The 9,553-nt window shown below is 41.2% G+C and overlaps 1 pseudogene; it reads left to right on the top strand.

Moving 5' to 3' along the window:
• Positions 1-3,566: 3,566 nt before the first annotated feature.
• Positions 3,567-6,757, top strand: LOC110584473 (annotated as a pseudogene).
• The last annotated feature ends 2,796 nt before the right edge of the window (positions 6,758-9,553 follow it).

The following is a 9,553-nucleotide window of genomic DNA, read 5'->3' as shown; positions in this document are numbered from 1 at the left end:
TTGGGGCACCTGGGTGGCTCAGTTGGTTAAGCGACTGCCTTCGGCTCCGGTCATGATCCCTGAGTGCTGGGATCGAGTCCCGCGTCAGGCTCCCTACTTGGCAGGGAGCCTGCCTCTCCCTCTGACCCTCCCCCCTCATGTACTCTCTCTCATTCTCGCTCTCTCAAATAAATAAATCTTTAAAAAAAAAAAAAAAAGAGCCTGCTTTTTGGGTTGTCTCTTTTTCCTTTGTTTCTCAAATTCTACATATGAGTGAAATCATATGGTATTTGTCTTTCTCTAACTGACTTATTTCACTTAGCATAATATCTCTGGGTCTGAGTTTTTTTTTTTTTAATGAACTTTTTCATTTCGCTTGGGTAAATGCCTGGGAGTGGAATTGTCCAGGTCATATGGTGACGGTATATTTAACTTTATTGTAAACTGCCAAGCAGAGCTCCAAAATGCTTGAACCACTTTGCACTCCTTCCAGCCATGAATACCTTTTAGTTGTTCCATGTGCTGTCCAACCACACCTGTTACATAAGTTTGGAGCAAGATATTTTGAAATGTCAAAGCTTGAATGTATATTAATGCCTCCTCTTTCGTGGTTAATTGCTATCGATTTCTACCCCTAAGTTGGCACTTAATAAATTATGTGGATCCATTTAAAAAAAATAAATGCTTTGTTAACTGTGTACAACAAAGCCAAATCTTTCCTTGTTATGTGAAAACTAAAGGATGCACCCACACTAAATCTCAGAAGTATCTAACTTCAGTCTGCAGAGAGATGGGGTACCAGCTCATGTTTGTTCTCTGGTTTATCCAAGTGCCTGGAAAGCACTGGCTGGGACCTAGTATTTTCTCAATAATAATTTGTTGAATAAATGATTGACTGAATCATCTGACTTACACCTCGAAATGTACCATTCTGTTGTAGAGAACATAGTCATCTGATCCCCTGACAAGTTCAACTACCTGGAACATACCTAAGAACCAGGATAAACAAATGAACAAAAACCCCCAGAAATTAAAAAAAAAAAATTGAGAACAGCATCAGATATAGGCAAAATAGATGTCATATTTTCTTATGGTTTGATTTTATAAAAGCTCCCAATTTATGGCTAATTTATTCTGGGCTTTATATTATTTTAGAAGGTTTTCATACACATGCTTAAAAATATTCAAATGACACAGGAATAAATCTTGTCAAATAAAATTCACCCTCACAACCCAGTACTCCAGGTCTCTTCCCAGAGACTCAAGCCTAACAGTTTCTGGTATATATATATATATTCATTCAGGAAGTGTTAATGCATATACAATACAAGGGTACCATGATCTATACTCTGTATCTAAAGGTAAACCAATATGCATACACTTACATTTAAACCTATTTGTACATTGGCATCTACATCCATAAAGACATGTCCATCTACTTGATCCTTGGTACACAATGGGAATACACTGAACACACTCTCTGTATCTTGCTTTTTCCACTTCACTTATTGTAGTTGTTATGTGTGTGTCTGTGTGCGCCTCATTTTTTTAAGAACCAAATAGATTCTGTTATGTGACTGTACCTTTTCTGATTAATGAATCTATTGATTATTTCTCAGTAGTAGACTTCTGCTAGTACAAGGCAGAGCTGTAGTAAATAGCCTTGGAGAAGTGTGTTTATTATCATGGACAAAACGCATCTTCAGTGCATATTTTTAAAAGCAGAATTGCCAGGTTAACAACAATTTTTACTTTCCTTTCTCGTCCCTCTTTTTAACATTTAAAATTTTGATCCATCTTGAATTTATTTTGGAGTGAAGTAGTGATCACGCTACTATTTAGTCAATCTTTCCATTCACGATCCAGTGCCAAAAAGTTTTAGGAATTACAGTAACTACAATATAATGTACTTTCATGTCTGATAGGGCAAACACTATCAGACTCAACAATCTTCTTTTTAAAAATGGCTACTCATACATATTTATTTTTTCTACTGACAAATTTTTTTACGGTGGGTTAATTTTTATTTTTTGTTTTGTTTTTGCTTAATTTTATTTTTTTATTACGTTATGTTAGTCACCATACAATGCATCATTAGTTTTTGATGTAGTGTTCCATGATTCATTGTTTGTGTATAACACCCAGTGCTCATTGCAATACTTGCCCTCCTTAATACCCATCACCGGGTTAACACATCCCCTTATCCCCCTCCCTTCTGAAACCCTCAGTTTGTTTCCCGGAGCCCATAGTCTTCCATGGTTCATTTCCCCTCTGATTTTCTCCCCTTTCATTTTTCCCTTCCTTCTCCTAATGTCCTCCATGTTATTCCTTATGTTCCACATATGAGTGAAACCATAAGATAATTGTCTTTCTCTGCTTGACTTCTTTCACTTAGCATAATCCCCTCCAGTTCCATCCATGTCGATGGTGGGTATCCATCCTTCTGATGGCTGAGTACTATTCCATTGTATATATGGACCACATCTTCTTTATCCATTCATCTGCTGAAGGACATCTCAGCTCTTACCACAGTTTGGCTACTGTAGACATTGCTGCTATGAACATTGGGGTGCAGGTGCCCCTTCTTTTCACTACATCTGTACCTTTGGGGTAAATGCCCAGTAGTGCAATTGCTGGGTCATAGGGTAGCTCTATTTTTAACTTTTTGAGGAACCTCCATACTGTTTTCCAAAGTGGCTGTACCAACTTGCATTCCCACCAACAGTGTAAGAGGGTTCCCCTTTCTCCACATCCTCTCCAACATTTGTTGTTTTCTGCCTTGTTAATTTTTGCCATTCTAACTGGTGTAAGGTGGTATCTCAATGTGGTTTTGATTTGAATCTCCCTGATGTCTACTGAAATTTTTGAATCAGGGGTGCCTGGCTGGCTCAGTCGGTAGAGCATGTGACTCTTGATCTCAGGATCATGGGTTCAAGCCCCACATTGGATGTGGAACCTACTTAAAAAAAAAATAAAGGGGAGGTTGGTGGGGAGGGCGACCCCTGTGGGGCGCACCTCCCCACAGCCTGGTTCCCCAGAGCCTCTCCCAGGAGTGGCCTGGAGTGACCACTGAGGTTGGCCATGGGGGTCCAGTTGCATTGAGCTCTGGTCTGGGGTGGTTTCATCCCAGGGGGAGAGGACTATGAGGGCAGCCTAGCAGCCAGAGCCAGTCCCCAGCCCTTCAGCCCCACACTCCCAGCCTGAACATGGATGATGGATATGCAGATGTTGACATTAAAATGCTAATTTTTCATTTGCCTTTGCTGACTATGTTGACACAGATTGTGTTTGCAGAATTTCTACTAACATTTGGCTTTGGAATGTCAGAAATGAGACCTGCCGGTTCAGAGAGTATGCACTTGCGTACTGATAGTCAGATATTTTTTTAAAATTTTATGTATTTGAGAGAGAGAGAGAGCACAAGCAGGGTACAGTGAGAGGGAGAAGCAGAATCCCCACTCAGCAGGGAGCCTGATGCAGGACTTGATCCCAGGACCCCGGGATTGTGACCTGAGCTGAAGGCAGACGCCCAACCAACTGAGCCACCCAACTGAGCCACCCAGGTGCCCCTAGGAAAAAATTTAAAAATGTTCCAAATTCCTGTGGAAAATCTTAACATTAGAAAGGTACAAAAAAAAAAGGTGAAAAGCATTCTAGCAGATATTGGGCTTCCCAGCTGCTAGGAGTTGCTAAAATACCTTAAAGGCTTTGATCCAGGAGAGAAGTACTTTTTTTTTTTTTTTTAACACATCATGGGGAGATATTTCTCTTGGGGAACCTTCTGGAAAGAAAGTGAGATATCGAACAAAGCCATATTGTTGTAGCAGCCTCTGTAAATACTCTACAAAATGCTTACTTCATTCAGAAATCATTTACATCGTTACCATGAAGATGACATTGATCAGGAGCTGGTGATCCCTTGCCCAAACTGTGTATTTTTCTTCTCAACCCCAAATTGTGGGAAGGCACATTGGAATGTTCCACACACCTGTTCGGGAAGTCCAGAACTACCCAGCGAGTATTCTGGGTGAAACTAAATCTTCGAGGAGGGATGTGATAGTTTTACAGGTTTAAAATGAAACTTTTCAAACACTGCGTACTACATGAAGAAGCATGGGCTGGTAGCCCGTTTTCATGACTTAATTCACTCCTTTGGCCTGCAAACCAAGGAAATGGGCGAGCAACGAAAAACCGAGGACAGCTTTTCTACTGAGAAGATGCCACCATGTGACAAGTATTACTGTAAAAAATGCAACACCAATGCCAGCAGCCCGGATGCTTTAATGTATCCTATTTTGACATTGGACCTACACAGGGATTGGAGAATAAACTTAGATCCGTGATTTCAGGACATATTAAGAAGCCTGGACTTTTGAAGCAAATGCATGCTTTGCTCCCAAACCAATGGCATCTTTGGCTGTACCACCGAAACAGCAGGGTTCTGAGCCTCACAGCCACATTCCCACAACCCTGCAGCGAGTCAGACCGCGGTCCAGCTGGTGACAGTGGCCTGGGGCACTTCTGGAAGCCTCACCCCTTCTCCACCTGCCGTGGCGCAGTCCCACGTGACTCTAGTCTCCAGTCCTCTGCCTCCCTCCGCTCCCCAGCTGGTCTTTCTTTCTCATGGAGTCCCACTTGTTCAGTCAGCAAATCCTCCTGTGTTGCCCTTGAGTCAGCCAGTCAGACCTGTAAATGTCTGTTGAACAGGCGTCCACCCCATAAACCAGGCCATCCACCCTGGGGCCTTTACCCCTTAGCCAGCCTGTTGGGCCTGGAGTTCTTTCCATCGACAGACCTGCCTGGGCCTGGCGTCCTTCCTGTCCTTCTGTCACCCCCAGGGGGGTTCTTCAGGCCGGCTCACCAGGGGTGATTTCTGTGAGTCGGACAGTCCCATCAGGGGTCCTTCCTGCAGGCCAGATGACCCCTGCTGGGGTTGTCCTTTTGGGACAGACGGCAACTTCTGGGGTCCTTCCTGCTGGCCAGGTGGCCCCACTGGGCTCCCTTCTTCCAACCAGACTCTCGGCAGGTGCTCTCCCTGTGAACCAGGGTATTAATTCTGGTGTTCTTCAGCTTCATTAACCTGTCATGTCAGGAGAGCTCCCCTGCAGGCCAGCCAGTGAGACCTGGGGTCCTAAAACTTAACCAGTCTGTGAGCACCAACATTCCACCTGCAAATGAGCCAGTGAGACCTGGCGGCGCCTCTGAAAACCCCATGTTCCTCCATCAGGCTCTATTCTCAGACAGCTCATGCCGACGGGGAAACAAGTGAATGGGATTCCCACATCCACGCTTGCCCCAGCATTTGTGACTTTGCCTGGGCTTCCAGGAGGTGTTGCCACTGTCCCCCCAGCCCCAGATGCCCATCCAGCCCTGCCTGCTGTCTCCTTCAGTGGTGGTAAACGCCACTCGGAATAGGTCTGCTCAGGCCTCTCCATCTGCGGCAGAAGCAAACCAGGTGCTCAAAGAGATGAAGCAGTGGAAAACCCGTCCAGTTTGCAATGAGCTCTTCCCTTCCAGCATCTCCCAGGTTGCTATGGAGGTGGCTCATAAGCACAGTGAATCCAAACCTGCCGAAAACTTGGAGCCCAAAAACCTGGCAGCATGGGCACCATGTGTAAAGTGGACGAGTGAGAAAACAGTTTGGTGTCAGACCGCGGTCCAGCTGGTGACAAGGTGGTGTCCAAGGAAGAGTGCATGGTGTCCAAGGAAGAGTGCATCCATCACTTGCAAATGGCCTGGGTGCGTGTTCTGCCCATGCACTTTCTGTGACATTAAAGGCCTTTCAGAGCACAGTAGGACTATGCCCCGGGGTGGGGGAGAAGAAATTACGTGTGGATGATAGGAACAAAGGTTCTCAGTTGGATCTCGATGCTAACGGAAGCCTCCTTGCCAATACTGGCTGGGATACATTCCAAGTCACTTGTGCCCCTACGACCCCAGACAGAGGGTGCCTCCAGGAGCCCCAGCAAACAAGTAGTGACTTGCCCCTTTTGCTTTGTTTGGCACCTTGGTGACGACCGAGGTGTCTGAGTTGCGTTTGAAGGCGAGGCCCCACATCACACCAACAACAGTCCATACAGTTCTGAAATCTCCAGCGTTCAAGTGCATCCCCGGCTCTGGGGTCTACACTGGCAACGTGACCCTGACTGCCATCCACCTGCTGCGTTGCAGAAGGGCTCCAAAGAACAGCTGCTCAGACCTCTGGATCCAACCTAATTTTAGTAAGAATAGGGACGTGCTCTTAGTGAAGGGTGAGGTGATCCACGACTCCAGCTTTTCTGTAAAGAGAAAGCTGCCTGATGGCCACTTTGGGGCAGAAGACCAGAGGGATGTGAAAGAGCAACCTCTTGTCATCAACAGCGATGCGATGCAGCCCCAGCTCCCAAAAAGGTGGGGAGTGTGGTGCCTTTGAAAAGACAAAGGAATGAAATCAGGACAGAGGGGCTTCTTGTTAATGATGATGCTTTTCAGATTTTAGCATTAAGCCCTAAAAGATATGAAGACCGTTCTTATGAAGAAAAAAAAAAAAAAAGCAATGTCTTCGAGATGATTTCCACAAGAGACCATATCCCAGTAAAAAGGAAATACAGAACTTCTTTCTTCACTCTTGTGGGTGTGGAAAAATCGATGTGGCTTCATTTTTTTTTTTTTTTGGAAAAAGAAGATATATTTGCATGAAAGCAATAAAAAAATCGGTACTTTTTTAGGTTTTGGTATGTCTGAACTTAAGAATGTTAAACACAGGTTGAGCTTTGAGTATGAGTCACAAAACTTGTAAAAAAAAAAACAGATTAGGAAATCTAGAGTACTAGATAATTAGTGGGTTTTTTTCAATTGAGATTGAAAAAAAAATGTTATTTTCTTCACTGTATGTTGGGCTAATCATTTCAGTGGTCTTTATGCTGCTCTTTAGATTTATTTCGGGTCCTCAGAAAGGCTTCTATATAAAAGAACTGAATAGTTCTTTCAGATTGTTTCCTGAAGTTTGATTTTGTAACAAGTATTTTTAGTTCTTCCCTGTCATGTAAATTAAATCCTTGGATCCTTCATGCAAAAAATAAAAATAAATAAAAATAAAAAATAAAAAATGAAAAGAAAATGTTAAATAAAACTTTTGAATCAACTTATGTGGACTCACAGCAAAATCTTGACATTATAGTTATTAGTTTTATATTAATTTATTAAGGAGTAACTGACATTTTTCCATACCGAGGTTTTTTTTTTTTAATATTTATTTATTTATTTGGGGGGAGGGCAGAGGAGGAGGGAGAGGGACAAGCAGACTCTGCGCTGAGCACGGAGCCCAACACGGGGCTCAGTCTCATGACTCTGAGATCACGACCTGAGTGGAAGCCAGAGTCAGATGCTTAACTGACTGCCACCCAGGCACCCCCATACTGAGGTTTACTAAGAATAGAATGTATTTTTGTTTATTAAGGTGTCTTTTATGGCTTTCCATTGAGTTTGAAAGTATCCCTTATATCGATCATTTATATCAAGGAGATTCCCGTTCTTTCTAAAGAGATATTTTTTCTTTTTTTTTTTTAAGATTTTATTTATTTATTCATGAGAGATAGAGAGGCAGAGGGAGAAGCAGGCTCCCCGCGGAGCAGGGAGCCCGATGCGGGACTCAATCCCAGGACCCTGGGATCATGACCTGAGCTGAAGGCAGATGCTTAACCGGCTGAGCCACCCAGGCGTCCCAAGAGATATTTTTTTCCATTCTGTTTCCTGCATGGTTATTTACGGGGGATACTATTGATTTTTTAATGTTAACTTAAAAACTGGTCAGAATTTTCTGAATATTTTGATACTTAGTAATTTTTCGGTTAATTCTCTTGGGCTTTCCAAGGGTAAAATTGTCATCTATAAAAAATATGTAATTTTGCCTCTTCTTTTTAAATTTTATTCTTCCTTTCATCTCCATACACTAGCTAATGGGGCCAGAATGATGTCGACCAACAAGGAGACTGAGGTCCTTGTTTCATTCCTGGCTTCATTCCTGTTTCTAATTTTTACCTGTGCATGAAGCTGGTTAGGTTCTCAGATATTAGTTTTTTTTTTTTGCATTTAAGGAAATAGGCATCCATTCTTGACTTAACAAGAGTGAATGTCAAAACTTACCAAAGACATTGTTGACACCTTTTCTTTGTCCTAATAATACCAATGGATGTCCTACTATTTATATCTTTCACTGAGTTTCTAATACTGAGGCCTCTCATCCCAAGAATGAGCGTCAGTTGACTGGGGGTTGCAATCTAATTTCTACTTGGAAAGAGCCCAGATGTCCATCGACAGATGAATGGATAAAGAAGATGTGGCATATATACACAATGGAATATTACTCAGCCATCAAAAAGAATGAAATCTTGCCATCTGCAATGACATGGATGGGACTAGAGGGTATTATACTATTTAATTTTAGATTTTTATGCTAATATTCATTTGTGATTGCTTATCTCTTTTTGAGTTATATTTTTCAGGTTTTAGAATTAATGTACTTATGGATTTCAAAATAAATTCTTAATAAGTATTTATCTAATAATTACTTCCTCCTGTATATATGCTCTGAAAGATGTAATTAATTTTATCTGGTCCTTAAAGATTTAATAGTATCCATCTATGATATTATATGGCTAGAGTTTTTTAATACTTGCAATTGATCTATTAAATTCCCTTTGTCTTCTGAGTCAGATTTTTTTTATATATTGCTAGAAAATTATTTTTAAACCCAGATATTAACATTAATTTTCAGAGAATAAAATATTACCTTATTCATATTTTAGGGGGGGTTTCCCTATGTATGTGTCATTTTTACATTTTATTTTTTTAAAAAAGACATTTAATTTACTTTTTGAATTTACCAACTTTCTATATTCTAACTTTTTAACTACATTTTCTCCCTACCAATTCATTTTTCTGTATGGATATCTAGTTGCTCCAGCACCATTTGTTGAAAATATTTTTTCTTTCCTCATTTTATAGCTCTGGTTCCTTTGTCAAAGCTAGCTGACTATATAGTTCAATGTAGTACCACTTGTTTATTTTTTGCTTTAGTTGCCTTGCTTTTTGGGGTCAAACACAAAAAAATCATTGCCAAGACTGATGTCAAGGAGATTACTCCTTATGTTTTCTTTAGGAGTTTTACTTTTTGGGTCTTAAATCCAAGTCTTTAATTCATTTTGAGTTGGTTTTTATGTATGGTGTCAGGTAGGCATCTGGTTTCATTCTTTTGTATGGAGCTGTCCAGTTTTCCCAACACCCGGTCTTTTCTCTGTTGTATATTCCTGGCTCAATTCAAACTAAAAAGCTTTTGCACAGCAAATGAAACCATCACAAGATCAACAACAACCTACAGAATGAGAGAAGATATCTGCAAACCACATATCCTATAAGAGGTTAATATCCAAAATATATATCCAAAATGTACAAAAACTCATAGAATTCAGTAACAAAAAACCAAAAACCAAACAAAAAACCCCAAAACACCAACTTAAAAATTGAGCAAAAGACTTAGACATTGTTTCAAAGAAGACATACATATGGCCAATAGGTACATGAAAAAGTGCTCAAT

The sequence above is a fragment of the Neomonachus schauinslandi genome, chromosome 15, assembly GCF_002201575.2.
Source record: "Neomonachus schauinslandi chromosome 15, ASM220157v2, whole genome shotgun sequence".
Classification (NCBI taxonomy): domain Eukaryota; kingdom Metazoa; phylum Chordata; class Mammalia; order Carnivora; family Phocidae; genus Neomonachus; species Neomonachus schauinslandi.
The sequence above is the reverse complement of the archived record's forward strand: the minus strand, read 5'-3'. Positions and strand labels throughout refer to the sequence as shown.